At 46.7% G+C, this 15233-nt stretch overlaps 1 protein-coding gene across 6 annotated transcripts in view; it reads left to right on the plus strand.

The window, feature by feature from the left end:
* The window catches only part of MTMR3 (myotubularin related protein 3), a 74750-nt gene that overhangs the window by 20712 nt on the left and 38805 nt on the right, over positions 1–15233 (plus strand). For all 6 annotated transcript variants that reach the window (XM_062627819.1, XM_062627814.1, XM_062627818.1 and 3 more), the window contains one exon: positions 10612–10690. The gene's annotated coding sequence lies outside the window, so the exon portion shown is untranslated. The remainder of the gene's footprint in view (positions 1–10611; positions 10691–15233) is intronic.

The raw sequence follows: 15233 nt of genomic DNA on the forward strand, positions 1-15233 counted from the left end.
TTACATTGCCAAGCTAATGGCACAAATGGGGTACTTTTAATGGAGCAGACATACCTTGGATTCCTGTACTTAGTTGACAGAGTAGTTTAAGCTTGTCAAGTAAGGTTTCCTTACATAAAGATGTAATCTTTCCTCGGGAGAGGAGCTTGGCATTTAAACCTAGATGTGCAAAGCTGTCTGTGAGCTCTTTCAGGAATGCCAGGCCTGGGTACTGAGGCTGTTCCTGAGCGAGCTCTCAGCTGAATTACAAATGCTTTTTCAGCTCAGCTCTGAGCATTTGCTCCTAGAGCTGTGTTCACACACAGACTTGTTCCACCAATACATAACCTCTTGAAATAACAGTGAGGGGGAATGAAGTATTCCCAACACTGTTCATGTCCTTGTGGCTGTCCCTGGTTTCGCTCAGTGGGAAGCAGTCCTTTGAGTATTTTTCTGACCTTAGTTTAAGATTCCCACCTTAATCTTGGAACAGGTTGTCTAGAAGGAGTATGCTTGACGCTACTCAAGCCTTGCTGGACAAGTGTGAGCAACTTGATGTAATAGGGGCTTGGACTAAGGGGGGATGTTCATGTGTCCCATTCAACCCAAATTGTTCTCAGTTTGTGTTCTTTATATGTTCCTGTTTGGACTTAAAGGGGCAAAGATGTGTTCTGCTTTTTGGCAATGGAATGTTGGGTCGTGTTGCTGTGACTGTAACAGCACAGAAGTCTCTGGTGGTGAAGTGGATTCTGCTTCAGCAGGAAAGCTGCCTGTGAAGCTCAGTCCTGCACCCAGTGGCAGCTTAACAGGCAGTTTCGGTAGTTATGGAATGGAAAGAGATTCCTGCCCTTTCTTGGCTTGGGCTCTGACCAAGGCTGACACCTCATAAGATCCTTGGGTGCCTGAGCAAGCTGAGGTTCAGCTGTGTTTGTATGTTGTCAGCAGCTTCATCCTGCAATGAGATGTTGTCACTTGAGGTCAGGGGGTTTTGTGCCATTTAATTTCATCAGGAGCAAAGCAGTAAACCAGGACCCAAACCTCAAGTACCAAACCTCTCATTGCTCCTTATTTATATTGTAGCTACTTCTTCTTCTTTTTTTTTTGCCAAAACTTTTCTGATTTACTTTTGAATCCAAGCAAATGCATCCTTGGTATTTTCTCCTGATGGGTTTCAGCCACACATCTGAGTTCACTGAGTACCGACTTGGGTTTGCGATGAAGTTGGTTGCAGAGGGTACTTCAAATGGAAGGATAAAGACCAAGAATAGACTAATTTAGTTGATCTTACTTATTTTGTACTGTGAAATGCTACTGCTGTGCATTTCATTGAAGCTTGGTATCTGCAAGTTGTAGGTAAGAATTGGACTGTTAAAGATGTGTAACTCCCACTGGTTTTATATCTTTAAGCAGATCTGGAGCAATACCTCTTCTTGGTAAAACTTAACCAGCAGTACAGGATTTGGTGGGGGTTGATTTATGTGAGCAGGTAGGAACTACAGCCTTAAACCTTCATGTTCCCTAGAGAAACTCATTCCTGTTGGGTCATCTTGCCATTGAAATGGTGGTTTTGAGGGGGATGTAGTTAACCATGTAGGATTGATTCCTTTTTCCACACAGGGCAAGTACCTGCTGCTATCCTCCTAAGGAAGGTTGAACATTTAGGCCAGTGGGATTTTAACTTTAATGTGGGAGGGCTGAGTGTGTGGCTGATGAACATTAACTGGGTTATATCAAACGTTGTTTCAGTAGCTGTCTGCTGCAGAACTTGAGTTCGATTCTGACTGAAACTCAGTGTTTTGCTATACGTATGTATAGCAAAAAGAACCACAAACCCTTCTTTGGTGCCTCTCTGAAATGCCTGAATATATTTAACCTTGGCTTTGTGCTGTTTACTTTTTTCAAATAAGCATATTCTGTTAATACAAGTAAATTCTTCCCTGGCTCTGAACGTCTGCGCAACTTCAGTGCAAGCTGACAAGCTAGTGTGCTTCCAGTATTGTGGAAGCTCTTATGGAGAGAGAAGGTTTGTGGGAAGTTGTCATGGTTGAACTTGACCTCTCTCAGTAGTCTGGAAATGTGGCTTGAGGAGTTGTAGTTGGTGTCGCCTTTGAGTCAAGATTTGAACCAGACTGTTGCATAGAGCACTGCCTTGGGTGAGAGGCTGCAGAGCTGCTGGGCTCAACAGTAAATAAGGTTAAAAAGGTAAATCAGAGAATCAGGGAATCATGGAATGGTTTGAGTTGGAAAGGACCTTGCAGCTCCTCCAGCTCCAACCCCTGCCAGGGCAGGGACACCTTCCACTAGAGCAGCTTGCTCCAAGCCCCTGTGTCCAGCCTGGCCTTGAACACTGCCAGGGATGGGGCAGCCACAGCTTCTCTGGGCACCCTGTGCCAGCGCCTCAGCACCCTCACACGGAACAGCTTCTGCTTATCTCCAACCTGAACTTCCCCTGTTTAAGTCTGAACCTATCACCCCTTGTCCTATTGCAGAATAGAGCCAACTGGTTCTAAACCACCACTGCTGTGCCGTTAGTGTGACAAAATCAGCTCCTCTGTTGAAGACCTCTCTGCTTACTACTGGATATTTGTCAGTTGCTGATCTTCAAGACTACTTCTGGAAATGGAAGCACATTCAGACTAGCTTCAGGATTCTTTAGGTGAGCCTAACAGATGTGCAGCTACTTCATGCACCTCCTGCCTCCCACATCACACAGACAGACCCTGTTTGGAGCCCTGCAGCTGGTTCAGCTCTCCAGCGTGATGCAGTCTCTGCTGTTCCCAGCTCCGAGCTGCAGTTCCATGGGCTCAGTGTCCCTTTTCCAGTGGGTTTATAGGACCCTTTGTAAGACTTTTTCCCTTTCCTTGCCTTTTGTTTTAGTTGTAGACTCCCATCTCCAGGATTTAAGTGCAACTCATAAATGGAAATAAACAATTGTCTTAAATCATTTCAGTGTTTTCCAAATACTAACTATGGGAGAAAAGGTATTTGCTCTTCTGCTCTTCCTCCTAGAGAATTGAATCAGCTCAAGTAGCAGGTCTCCTGGAGGCAGTGCTGGTAAATGAGCCAGACCTGTTCGTGTGTCCCTTGGGATCTAAATATAGGAAGCCTCCTTAATTGGGGAAGGTATCTGAGTTCTGGGTGTCTCTTAATACACATAGGGAGCCTCAGCACTGCTGTGCCTTGCTGAAGGGCAGTGCTAGCACCAGTCTCCTCTCCCCGAGTGGAGAACTTGTTAAGGAGCAGAGCATGCTGCTGGAACTTGGGGAAGTTCAAACTGGCAATGGGTTGATGCAATAACCTGTGTGTTCCAGTCTGGAAGGGGTTGGCTGGAGGGCAGTAACCTGTTCCAGTAAATCCCGTGTCTGCCTTCAAACTGGAACTCGCTGTCTCAATAGGAGTGGCAGAAAATTCCTTGCACTCACTGAAGCTGCTCGTGGTTCCTTACCCAGCTCTTGCTGCTCTCCTTATCATGCACAAGCACACATGGGGTTATCTCCTTGTAATTTGGCCTTTGCCTGATGTTATTTCCAGTATTTACATGTATTTAGCAGCTGGTTGAGCACTGAGGCTGTTGAGGTTCATGGCTGAGCAGTCTCGTGGATGATGCACAAACAATTACTTGTGTGCTCTCTAGAAAATGGCTGTTTAGGATCCTAGAAAAGCTCTCCTGAGCCTTGATGAACTCCTGAAATGGGAGATTTAGGTGGTCAGTTCATTAACAAGTGGCCTCTTGCAGCTGAAGCTTCACCCCAGGGTTGACAGATGCTGGTGGAAGCATCACTATTGTGTTACCCCTAAAGATGGATTCAGGTCCTGCTGGTACAGGACATGGTTGTCTCTTTAATAGCTTCAGTGCAGGTCAGGGCTTCTTGAGGGCAGTTGGTGTTTGAACTAAATTCTGCCATTCCCATTTCATCTTTTTTGTGCTTTGAGAAATAAATAGGTACAGTGTTCAAGGCCAGGTTGGACACAGGGGCTTGGAGCAAGCTGCTCTAGTGGAAGGGGTCCCTGCCCGTGGCAGGGGTTGGAGCTGGAGGAGCTTTAAGCTCCCTTCCAACCCAAACCATTCCCTGATTCTATGAAAACTGTAGTCCATAACAGCACTGTGCAAGGTGTGCAATAAACGAAAGCCCTGGTAACAGATAATGGCCTTGACTGTGTCCCAGCAGATCCTAGCTCTGTAGTTGATCAGTGCTATTACTCAGCTTCTGGGGGGGGTCAGTTCCCTGTTACAGCCACCTTGTGTTAATTTAACCTACTTAATGCTTTGAGAAATAAATGCTTATTCATAGCAGGTACTTGGTATTTCAGTAAAGCTGTCTTGTGACAAAGGAACCGAGTGGTGTTTTGCTAAAGAGGTTTTAAAAGCTTTGTGCCAGATGAAGCATGGTGAAAATGTGGTCAACTTACCCACTTAGGAGCTGATAGCTATAACTTGGTGTAGGTTTTCTCATGGAGTTTAGTGGGGAAAACACTGATAGGAGCATAGTTTGTAACTCCAAAGTAGTCTTCACATCAGACTTGCTGCTTCCTGGTTTCCAAGCTCTCTTTGAATTACTTTTAGATCTCTTTAGTGTTGCATTGACTGTTAGTGCAATACAGGGTGTAAGGAGCCTGTCCTCATGGGTGCTGTGTAATGCTGCTCTCCCATGAGAGCAGCTGCCCCTTCGCAGTGCTCAGCCAGGTAACAGAAAGGGCTGAGTTCAAGCACAGTGTTATGGAGGAGGGCAAGGGCATGAATAGGTGTTTGGGAAGGATGAGTAAAACCTTTGAGACTCTGATTAGCAGCCTCTTACCCCTGTTTGTTTGTTGCCTTCTAGAAAGGAATAACTATGGGAGGGAAGCGTGACTCATGGCAAATGGGCTGTGAGGACCTCAGAGCAAGAATGGGAAGTATGAGGAGCAAGTTACTCCCTCCTTGCTCTGTTCTGCCAGTGGAAAGCTTGGCTGTCTGATCTCAGGCTTGCTCTCTTGCTTTTTCCATTTCAGAGCTTCAGTCTGACATTGCCCTACTTCTCATGGAGGCTCTTTGGTTACATTTGGAGAGAACATCTGCTTCCACACGCAAAGGTGACACTTGGTCACTTCTTTAGCTTAGAACCTATACAAGTCTGTTGAGTGTCCACCAGCTCAGGCCCTGGTCAGTGTTCAGGGTCCTGTCAGCTCTCATGCATGACTGGCAGATTTGGATCCCTTCCTTGCAGATCTCTCCACACTTCAGACAGAGCCATGTCACTCGTTGGTCCTTCCTGGTAGATGTTACTCGTCTGTCATGTGCGTCAAGCTGGAGAATATGGAGTAACTGAAATAAAAGGAAAACGACAGAATGGGTTGTTCATTTGAGCTTTAAACTTCCAGTGGTTCATCAGAAGATCTCCAGTGGGCAAATTGTATCCTGGTTTGTGTATGTACATCAAAAATGGACCTCTTAATGCCAGATCCAATAACTCCCGTTGAGTTATTGAGCTACTTCAGGTAGCTGAAGTCTCAGGAGGGCTTCTACTGCCTCTCCTCCCGTGCTCCTTTGCCCTTTCAACCTTTGTTACTGTTTGAGATGGTTTTCCTTGTAACTTTTTGACCTGCTGCTTCTGCATTTAGTTTTGGAAGAGTGCAAGAAGTGATCTTTTTAACTGGTATGCAAAGATCATCAGCTCAAACTGCTTTAAAAACAGCCTAATGCTTCTTAGTGGGATGGCGAAGGAAGCTAATAAGCCTACCTGTGAAGGGATCCACAGGAGACTCAATTACCCACCATTAACCTATGAGTCAGTGCAGTGACATGGTGCAAAACCTTTGTGATGCTTTGGACTCTTAGAGTTTATTCTTTACTGTGCAGCAGCACAGGTAGAATGGAAAATGGAATCGGCAGTTTTCAAAATGCTCTTAGCTTGATGCTTCCTATCTGTGTTAAGCACAGCATCCAGGCCTGGTTTGGCTTGGAAGGGACCTTGAAGCTCATCCAGTCCCAGCCTGCTGCCATGGGCAGGGACACCTTCCACTAGAGCAGCTTGCTCCAAGCCCCTGTGTCCAACCTGGCCTTGAACACTGGTGGGGATGGTCCTGAGGGCAGGTGAGATGCCCAGTGTGGCTGCTCGTCTCCACTTACTCTGTGTTGCAGTTGAGTGTTGATGTGGACAGACCTTCATATTCAGCAGCTTTCCAAACTGGGAATCACGTCACTTTACAATTCAGGTAAGTGTGTGATAGAGGAGGCATGTGGCAGTAGAAACCAGAAGATTTCTCCCTGAAGATCAGCATTCCTTCTTTGTGCACAGGTTTTAAAGCTCTCTGTTAAGCAGTGAGCTCAGTTTGCCCAGCACTGGGAGCACCGGTGTCTATGGTGCCAGCTCCAGTGCTCCCACCCTCTCGGTGGTTTTTAGCTCAGCCACAAGCTAACCACATTGCCCAAGTGGAAGGGAGCTGATAGTGGTCTTCTGTTCCTATTCCTTAGCACACTGAGTAGGGTAGAAATAGTTTTGGGGGGAAGCAAGTAGAATCCACTAAGAAGAACATAGAAGGAAAGAGGAGAACAATTGATATCCAATACGTGAGTTAAAGCTGGGCAGAAAGCAGCCAGACACAAAGGTGGGGTATGGCTGGTACATGTGTGATGGTAAAGGTGTGAGAGGAGGTCCAGTCACTGCAGAGATGGTTCTGTCGGAGCAGTAATACTGTGAAGTCAGGAATGTAGAGTGATACAGTAATACTGTGAGTCAGGAGTAGAGAGCTTTTAACCATCGGCCACATGTGTTGTGTTAAGGTTGTGAGATGGTATAGCCTAACCCATGCACATATGCCCTACTTCAGCAAAGAGAGGAAAAAAATACACCTTTAAAACAGTCACTTGTGGTTTGGTTTCCCTACATCTCTATGAGGACAGTTTGTCTGCAGCTAGGGGAAGTTCAGATTTGTTTTGTTCCAAAGCTGCTGTTTTCTTCTGCCTTTTCACTTTATGCTTAGCCAGTCATTCCTCCTTGCTGGATACAGCCCTTCAGCTAACAAACTGGAGGGACAACTTTCCAGTCTGTGAATTCAACAAACGTGTTTGTTAAAACTCGAGGGTGTTTTTCCAAGCTATTGGCCAATGTTTTATTTAAAGAAATGTCAAGAAAACCCTTGTCACAGATTTGTGTAGTTTAGGTTGGAGGCCATGTACTCCAGTGCTGTGCTTGGGGTAGGGCCAGCTGTGGTGTTGGGGTGCTCAGGGGCTGCTCAGGTTTGGAATATTCCAGGGGTGAAAGCTCTACACCTTGGAATTGTGAATTTTGAGTTTCCACCTTAGAATCACGTTATGATTGGTGTTTCACTGTTACAGTGTGATAACACTATCCCACTGCTCCTCCAGAGCATCTCCCAACAACCAGTGGATGCAAGAGCTGTGTGCTAACTGAAGCATGCACCTAATGCCCAAGGGCCCAAAAGAGTCAACAGGGAAGGATTCTAAGGAGATGGTTCAAAGGAAAAGCTTCGTTTTGACTGTTCCTGTTCTCATCACCTTGAGTCCTGGAGCCCTGTGACAGAGGGGCTTCACAGTGAAAACTGGGCAGTGTTGATCTGCCCTTCAGTAGCTGTGCCTGAATAAAGAAATGGCAAACCAGCTGTGGGAATGGGACAGTGCAGGAAGAAAGACGATGCAAAGCCAGTTCCTTTACTAGGCACAGTTGACTTCTTGTAGGATTTACTGAAATGGTCCCGTTCCTTTTTCCATCTTCTACCCTTCACTTTCCCAGTGGTGCATCCAGCTCTGGGGAGCAGCACAAGAGGGACGTGGAGCTGTTGGAGCGAGTGCAGAGGAGGCCATGGAGCTGCTGCGAGGGCTGGAGCAGCTCTGCCCTGGAGCCAGGCTGAGAGAGCTGGGCTGGGTCAGCCTGGAGAAGAGAAGGCTCCTGAAGGGGAGACCTGAGAGCAGCTCCAGTGCCTGAAGGGGCTGCAGGAAAGCTGGAGAGGGGCTTGGGACAAGGGATGTAGGGACAGGCCAAGGGGAATGGCTTTAACCTGCCAGAGGGGAGACTGAGCTGAGCTCTTAGGCAGAAGCTCTTCCCTGTGAGGGTGCTGAGGCGCTGGCACAGGGTGCCCAGAGAAGCTGTGGCTGCCCCATCCCTGGCAGTGTTCAAGGCCAGGTTGGACACAGGGGCTTGGAGCAAGCTGCTCTAGTGGAAGGGGTCCCTGCCTGTGGCAGGGGTTGGAGCTGGAGGAGCTTTAAGGTCCCTTCCAACCCAAACCAGGCTGGATTCTGTGAATCTGCTCATTGTGGATCAAACGGCAGAGCTGATGCAGAGGAAGTGGTGGGAGCACACGGAGGGGAAGGCTGCAGCCCATCCTCAGGGGCAGCGATCTCTGATGTGTTTCATTGTGTTAACAGCTATTTCCACCCCGGTGCTGGGGTTGCTCCTCCTGTCGGTAACTGGTTTGAGATCCAGTAGAGTTCAGGGCTGTGTTTCTTCTTACAGTCAGCTTTTCCTTTTGCTTTGGCACAAGAGTTACTTGGGAAGTGATAAGGTCCAAGGTGCTTATCTGTGCCTGCAGCCTTGCAGGGGAATGCCGAGGAGCCCAGCCTGGAGCGCTTCCAGTGCTGGCAGGGACAAAGCGGGACTATTAGCACTTGTATTGAAATATGTTTGTCCTGTTTTTAAACTGCTCCAGAAAACTCCTGGGATTCAGGGGCTTCTTCCAAACCTCATTAAATTCAATAACAACTTTATTGCAGGTCTTGTGAAGGTTTGTTTCTATCTTGGACTTAAAACACACAAACTAAGTCCGCCTTCTGCTACCCTCCGTCTGTATCTCTCCTGTTTCAGAGCAAGGACCTGGCCAGCAAACTGGCTCTGAAGAGTCACTGGAGTTGTGTAGTGCTCTTCATGGCTTCTGTTTTTGGTTTCCTGTCAAAGGGGACTTTGTACAACCACGTGGCTGTGAAGTTGAACTTGTTGCATGCTCAGGCTGGTTCCTCAAAGTAAAACTGTGTACTCTGTGCCTTGTGTGCTGTGATTAAGAGGCTGTGGCTGCCCCATCCTTGGCAGTGTTCAAGGCCAGGTTGGACACAGGGGCTTGGAGCAAGCTGCTCTAGTGGAAGGGGTCCCTGCCTGTGGCAGGGGTTGGAGCAGGAGAAGCTTTAAGGTCCCTTCCAACCCAAACCATTCCATGGTTCTGTGACAATGAATTACCAATCTGTATAACTACTGGGACTGGCATTTGGGTTGTTGGCTGAGAGAGATTCTAAACCAAGTTAAACAACATTGATCTTTCCTGCAGGTAACTGAATGTTGCTCTTAGAAACTACTTCAGCATTGCAATCCATGAGGAGCAGAGGCTGGTGACAGTTGTGATCATCCACAGCGTGGTTTGTCATACCACAGGTTGTCTAAATACCAGCTGAAGGGAGACAGAGATGAGATGCCCCTAACGTGTGTCCGCTGTGCGAAATGTCAGAACTTTGGCTTGCTGCATGCTTTTCTTTTAAAGTAAAAAGATTTTAAGAGTTAAAGCCTCATTTTGCTACTTAAATGTACCTTTAAAACTTCTTCTGCTCGGTCTTAAAATTATACATCCTTTTGTACAGATTGTGTTTTTTCCCCGTCATAAGCCCTAAAGGACAAGACAGATCCAAACCAGAGATTTACGTTCTATTAATGGAGCTGAATGTGAAACTCCCAGTAGTTGTGGCCAGTCAGAGTAGGAGCAAACCCTTTGTAACAGCAGGATCCTGTGTTTATACAGTTCGGCTTTCCAGGCACATACCCATGCAGCATGCTCTTGGGAGAGCTCCAAGGTATTGTGAAGAGCAAATCCTCTGGCACACGGGATACAAGGGAGTGGAATTCCATCAGCTTGGCTGCTTGCATGCTCAAGGAATGGCCGTGTTAGTCTGGAACATGTAATTTTAGGGTTTGGGTGTTTTAGTGTGGAACGTTGTGTCCCAGCCATCATTCCAGTGCTATAGGAGGCTCTGGCCACCTACTGAAGTGATTCTGTGGGAATGAAGCAAATCAGAGCTTTTTTTCCCAGATCACTTTCGGACAAATCTGTCTTTGCTACACAGTGCTGACACTTCTTGTTGAGGCACTGATGTACGGCACTCGGGAAGTAAAACATGGGGCTCCGGAAGAGTGGTACCATGTGGGCATTGCTGGTTGCCTTGGGTTGGCTGCAGTTTGCCCAGCACTAGTTGGGCAGTGAGCACTCATGGAGGTCTGTGTCTCTGCTTTGGGGCAGCTGATTTCAGTGGGAAAGCTGATTGTAGTGTAAAATTAAAGCCCACTTTTGAGGACGAATGCAAAAGCAGCTGGATCTTAGTGAGAGAGCTCTCCTCTCGCTTGTATTGCTACGGGCTGGGTTATTTTTCATGTCTGTGCACCAAAGAAGTTTAAAACAAGCTTAAATGGCTTCGTGGCCATGATTTCTGACCTGCCCCTTAGCAGAAAGGAGGCCTCAACCAGCACACACTTGCCTGACAGATCCAGTCACTGAATTCCCTCTTTGGGCATATCAGGCTCTCAGCAGCTGCCCCTTACATAGTACTGTTTAATGAAGGCAAGCTCCCGTAGCAGTTGAAGTTCTTGTATAAGTTGCTGGCTGTTCAACATGTGTGTTTTTTCAGGTTCATGTTTTAAAACGCCATCTTTTTATTTGCAGTTGCCAATGTGAAGTATCAGAAGAGCATAGCTTGAAACTTTCTGGGACAGAGGACTGGTTTATTCCCTCTCGTTCTTTGGTAAGCTAAATGGTATTACTTTGGTGAGATGAGCTGCCTGTTGAAGGTGGGTTCAGTGGTTATCAATGATTCCTCTCTTAATTATGAGACACCCCACCCCCGCCTCTGCAGTCCTGCACCAGCTCTGGGGCAGCAACCCAGAAGGGACATGGAGCTGTTGGAGTGAGTGCAGAGGAGGCCATGGAGCTGCTGCAAGGGCTGGAGCAGCTCTCCTCTGGAGCCAGACTGAGAGAGCTGGGCTGGGTCAGCCTGGAGAAGAGAAGGCTCCTGAAGGGGAGACCTGAGAGCAGCTCCAGTGCCTGGAGGGGCTGCAGGAAAGCTGGAGAGGGGCTTGGGACAAGGGATGTAGGGACAGGCCAAGGGGAATGGCTTTAAGCTGCCAGAGGGGAGACTGAGCTGAGCTCTGAGGCAGAAGCTCTTCCCTGTGAGGGTGCTGAGGCGCTGGCCCAGGGTGCCCAGAGAAGCTGTGGCTGCCCCATCCCTGGCAGTGTTCAAGGCCAGGTTGGACACAGGGGCTTGGAGCAAGCTGCTCTAGTGGAAGGGGTCCCTGCCCGTGGCAGGGGTTGGAGCTGGAGGAGCTTTAAGGTCCCTTCCAACCGAAGCCAGGCTGGGATTCTAATCTTCTACGTCAAAACTTTGGGATTCCTGTTTAAAATGCCGAGGGCAGTGATGCCACAGGGTGTGAATAGCTGTTCTGAGCCTGAGGGTCAACTCAGTGTGATTTTGATACTGAAATAAATGGAATTCAGGAGGTGGGCAGGGAACAGTGAACCACTTGGCTATTTCCTTCTTCCTTTTTTTCCCTCTCATTTTTCTTTCTCCTTGCTGTAAGTCGAACTTAATTTAAACATAGGTGAATTTAAATGATCCTTTATTTACATCATCTTTTTTTGTTTAGAATCACTACAAACAGATGGTTATTGCCAGCCTTAATTACATACAACATTTAGAGCAGAGGCACATCTGAAATGAAAGGTAATTAAGATGTTCCCATCCTAGATGAACACAGACTGAGGTTACAACCTTAAGTAATCACTCATCCTTTCAGGCAGAACATAAAGATGGCGAATTAACAAGACTAGCCCTTTTTTTGGTGTAATTTAATATAGATGAAACTGCAGTTGAAAGGGCAGCACAGTAACTTGATAACATCATCTCTTCTGGCCTCAGTCTTGGCAAAAAATGCTGTTCTAACAATAAAAATGAGTTTCAGTGCACTCTGTAGAAGATATCTGCTCCTTATAGGTGATTATTGATCAGTAGGAGCCTGAATTTGAGGATGCATTTTATGAAGGTGTTTTCCTGGTCAGATATCTAAGGTGTGCTGGACCATTTCCATTGCATTTCTGGGAAATGGTCTTTTCTATCGGGGAAGAGCTGATGATTTGCCAGCTACAGTTAAACACAATGGGAATTCTGATTCTGTTCTGCGTGCAGGTGGAAGCGAGTTCCAAAGCTTTGGGATAGAAGAAGTGAAATTGGAAGTGGTCTTTCAGAGTTAATCTCAGGGGCTGCCTCTGAGAAGAGTGTAGGAGCCCTGGTCCTGTCCCCAGCGGGGTCTTTCCTTTCCCTCGTGCTCCCTCCAGCAGTGGTGAGATGATGGAGTGGGGTCAGCTTGTTGACGTGATGGGAAATCAATTCTTGCTCTCAGTATCTGCTGTCCATCGGATCAGCCAACTTTGTTCTAACAATTCAATGTTTCTTGCTCCTTCTCCCAGCAATTTTTAGAAGTACTTTTGTGTTGTGGCACAGAAGTTGATGAAGCCTTTCACTAATATCTGGATGCAGTGTGAGTGTGCAAGATATTTGCATTAGAACCAGTCTTATAAGTTCTTGTAAACCATGATATGGCCAAGATAAATCATCCATCTGATAATCCCAGCCTGGTTTGTGTTGGAAGGGACCTTAAAGCTCCTCCAGCTCCAACCCCTGCCACAGGCAGGGACACCTTCCACTGGAGCAGCTTGCTCCAAGCCTCTTTGTCCAACCTGGCCTTAAACACTGCCAGGGATGGGGCAGCCACAGCTTCTCTGGGCACCCTGTGCCAGCGCCTCAGCACCCTCACAGGGGAGAAAAATCCCGATTAAAACTGAACTGGGCATGTTTTTTCACATAGCTTTCCCAAAATTCACCTTAAGAAGGCAAATTCCCATACACATATGAACCAGCACACACTATTCTAGTAGAAGCTGTTTGCAGCTGAATGCAGCAGTTAAGCATGAAGTTCTCCTGCAGTCACTTGCATAGTCTCTGCTGATGGTTTATGATGGATTTTAGGAGCACAGCTGCAAGAAATTTTTAAAAGCCCTAATTTCCTAAGGTAATCCTGGCTTTATTACCATGTAGATGTAGTAAACTTTAAAGATAAATGTATCTAATCAATTTGAAGTAGAAAGGAACAGTTTGGTTACAACACAGTGCCTAACATATGAAAACTTTTCATCAGTGATACTGAGCAGGCTTTAGCTGTGTAATAAAGCTCATCTTTTTAATTAGGTTGTTGTTTCTCTGGTAATTGTCTTTGAAGGTGTTTTCTGGAATAGCAAGGAATTTTTCTGTTCAGGCTTTCCTATTAATGTTTAAAGCTTTGCTGAAGTCCTACAGAAGTTATCATGATGAATTGCTCTAGAAGTGTTTGATCTTAACGGCTTTTAACAGTGGTGCTATTCTGGCAGAGCAGAATTGGGGCTGGTGGAGAGGTGGGTGGTCACAGAAGGTAACGTCTGGCTCCAGCAGCCAGCTGGAGTGGAGACTGAGATGTCCTCAGAAGTGTGCACACAGATGTGCCCTCGCTCTTCTCCTGGCCAGCTGTACATCTGGCAGCTGGATGTGGACCTTACCATTACTGTAAGGATGGAGAAGGAGATTTATGCAGACCTCAAGTTTTAAACCCACCTTGTCTTGACTCATAGTCCTCATTGCATCAGGATACACTGCAGAGTTACTACAGTCTGTACCTTTCTTGACAGCTGAGCTGCAAGGCAGAGGCTGATTGGACAAATCAGCCTGTTGCTCAGCCAGCCATCAGCTTAAATTGGGTTGAGCAAAAGGCTCAGTCTTCAAATCTTGGGCATCAAGAAGAATGGGGACACCATGTGAGCTGAAAAACATACAGGGAGATCCAGAGATTGGAAGCTGAAGGCAGATGTGTTGGAGGGAACTGCTGAACCTCTCCTTTCCTGGTGTCTCCAAGTCAAGAGCAGACATGGGCTTGAAGATAAGTGGACCCAAACACAACCTGTGTAAAATACCAAGTCATGCTGGAATCAGGCCCAGGCTCTTGTTCTGAATACAGGGACTGGAATTTGATGGCTTCTGGTGCATTAAAGATGAAACCTGAAGAATTTATGACCTCTTTAGCTTTAATTGTTGTGCTCCTTTAAATGTTCTCATCAGTTATAGCATGGCTTCCATATGAACCATGGTTACAGCATGGGTTACATATGAACCATCTTTCCTCTTGCTTCTTTTGGAACAAAAGTGTTCAAGGATTCTGCCTTTTTTAAACCAATACCAGCAGTAATGCTGTCTCCATCTCACTGGTGGTAAATTGTATTCTAGATCCCCGTTGTTTCTGGCAACTTAAAAGAATGTTCCTACTCCCTGTTGTTCCTGCAGGCATGGAAACTTCTGTGCTGGTGTTTGATTTCTCCTTATCGGTTTCCATACTTGATAGATTCCAACTTCTGTCAAGTTTTGTAGCTTTTGTTTGTTTAAAATTGGCATTTTTTGATCTACTTTTTTGCATAAATTTTTAGTGAATTAGTGGCAGTTCCAGCTCGATTCTGCTCATAATTTCCTCCTTTTACACACACACACACACACACACACACACACACACACACACACATCCTTCTGCAAGCTGTGTGATTTTGAACCAACTTCCAAATTTTTATCAACTGTTTCTCCCCTGCTCTGAGGACCTATGGAGCCAGGCTGAGAACATTGGGGCTGTTCAGCCTGGACAAGAGAAGCTGTGTGGAGACCTCAGAGCAGCTTCCAGTGTCTGAAGGGGGCTACAGGGATGCTGGAGAGGGACTCTTCATCAGGGACTTTAGTGATAGGACAAGGGGTGATGGGTTCAGACTGAAACAGGGCAAGTTCAGGTTAGGTATAATCAGTACTGCCAGAAAATCTGCAGATGGTAAAAGGTTTGGGATCGTTAGATAGCGGAATGAGCAGGTCATAGAATCCCGGCCTGGTCTGGGTTGGGAGGGACCTTAAAGCTCCTCCAGCTCCAACCCCTGCCACGGGCAGGGACACCTTCCACTAGAGCAGCTTGCTCCAAGCCCCTGTGTCCAACCTGGCCTTGAACACTGCCAGGGATGGGGCAGCCACAGCTTCTCTGGGCACCCTGGGCCAGCGCCTCAGCACCCTCCCAGGGAAGAGCTTCTTCCAGTGTGTGGTCTTAGGAAGGTTGGTGCAAGAAAATGGAGGTTTTGACACACCTATTGATGTAAAAATGAGTCATAACTCTACAATGAGGGATTTTATCTGTATATGAATTCTAATTCGTATGCTGTAGTTGGAACAAGGTTACTTG

Source organism: Pezoporus occidentalis, unplaced genomic scaffold, assembly GCF_034315485.1.
Source record: "Pezoporus occidentalis ecotype Australia unplaced genomic scaffold, CSIRO_AGI_Poc_V1 ctg308, whole genome shotgun sequence".
Taxonomy (NCBI): Eukaryota; Metazoa; Chordata; class Aves; order Psittaciformes; family Psittacidae; genus Pezoporus; species Pezoporus occidentalis.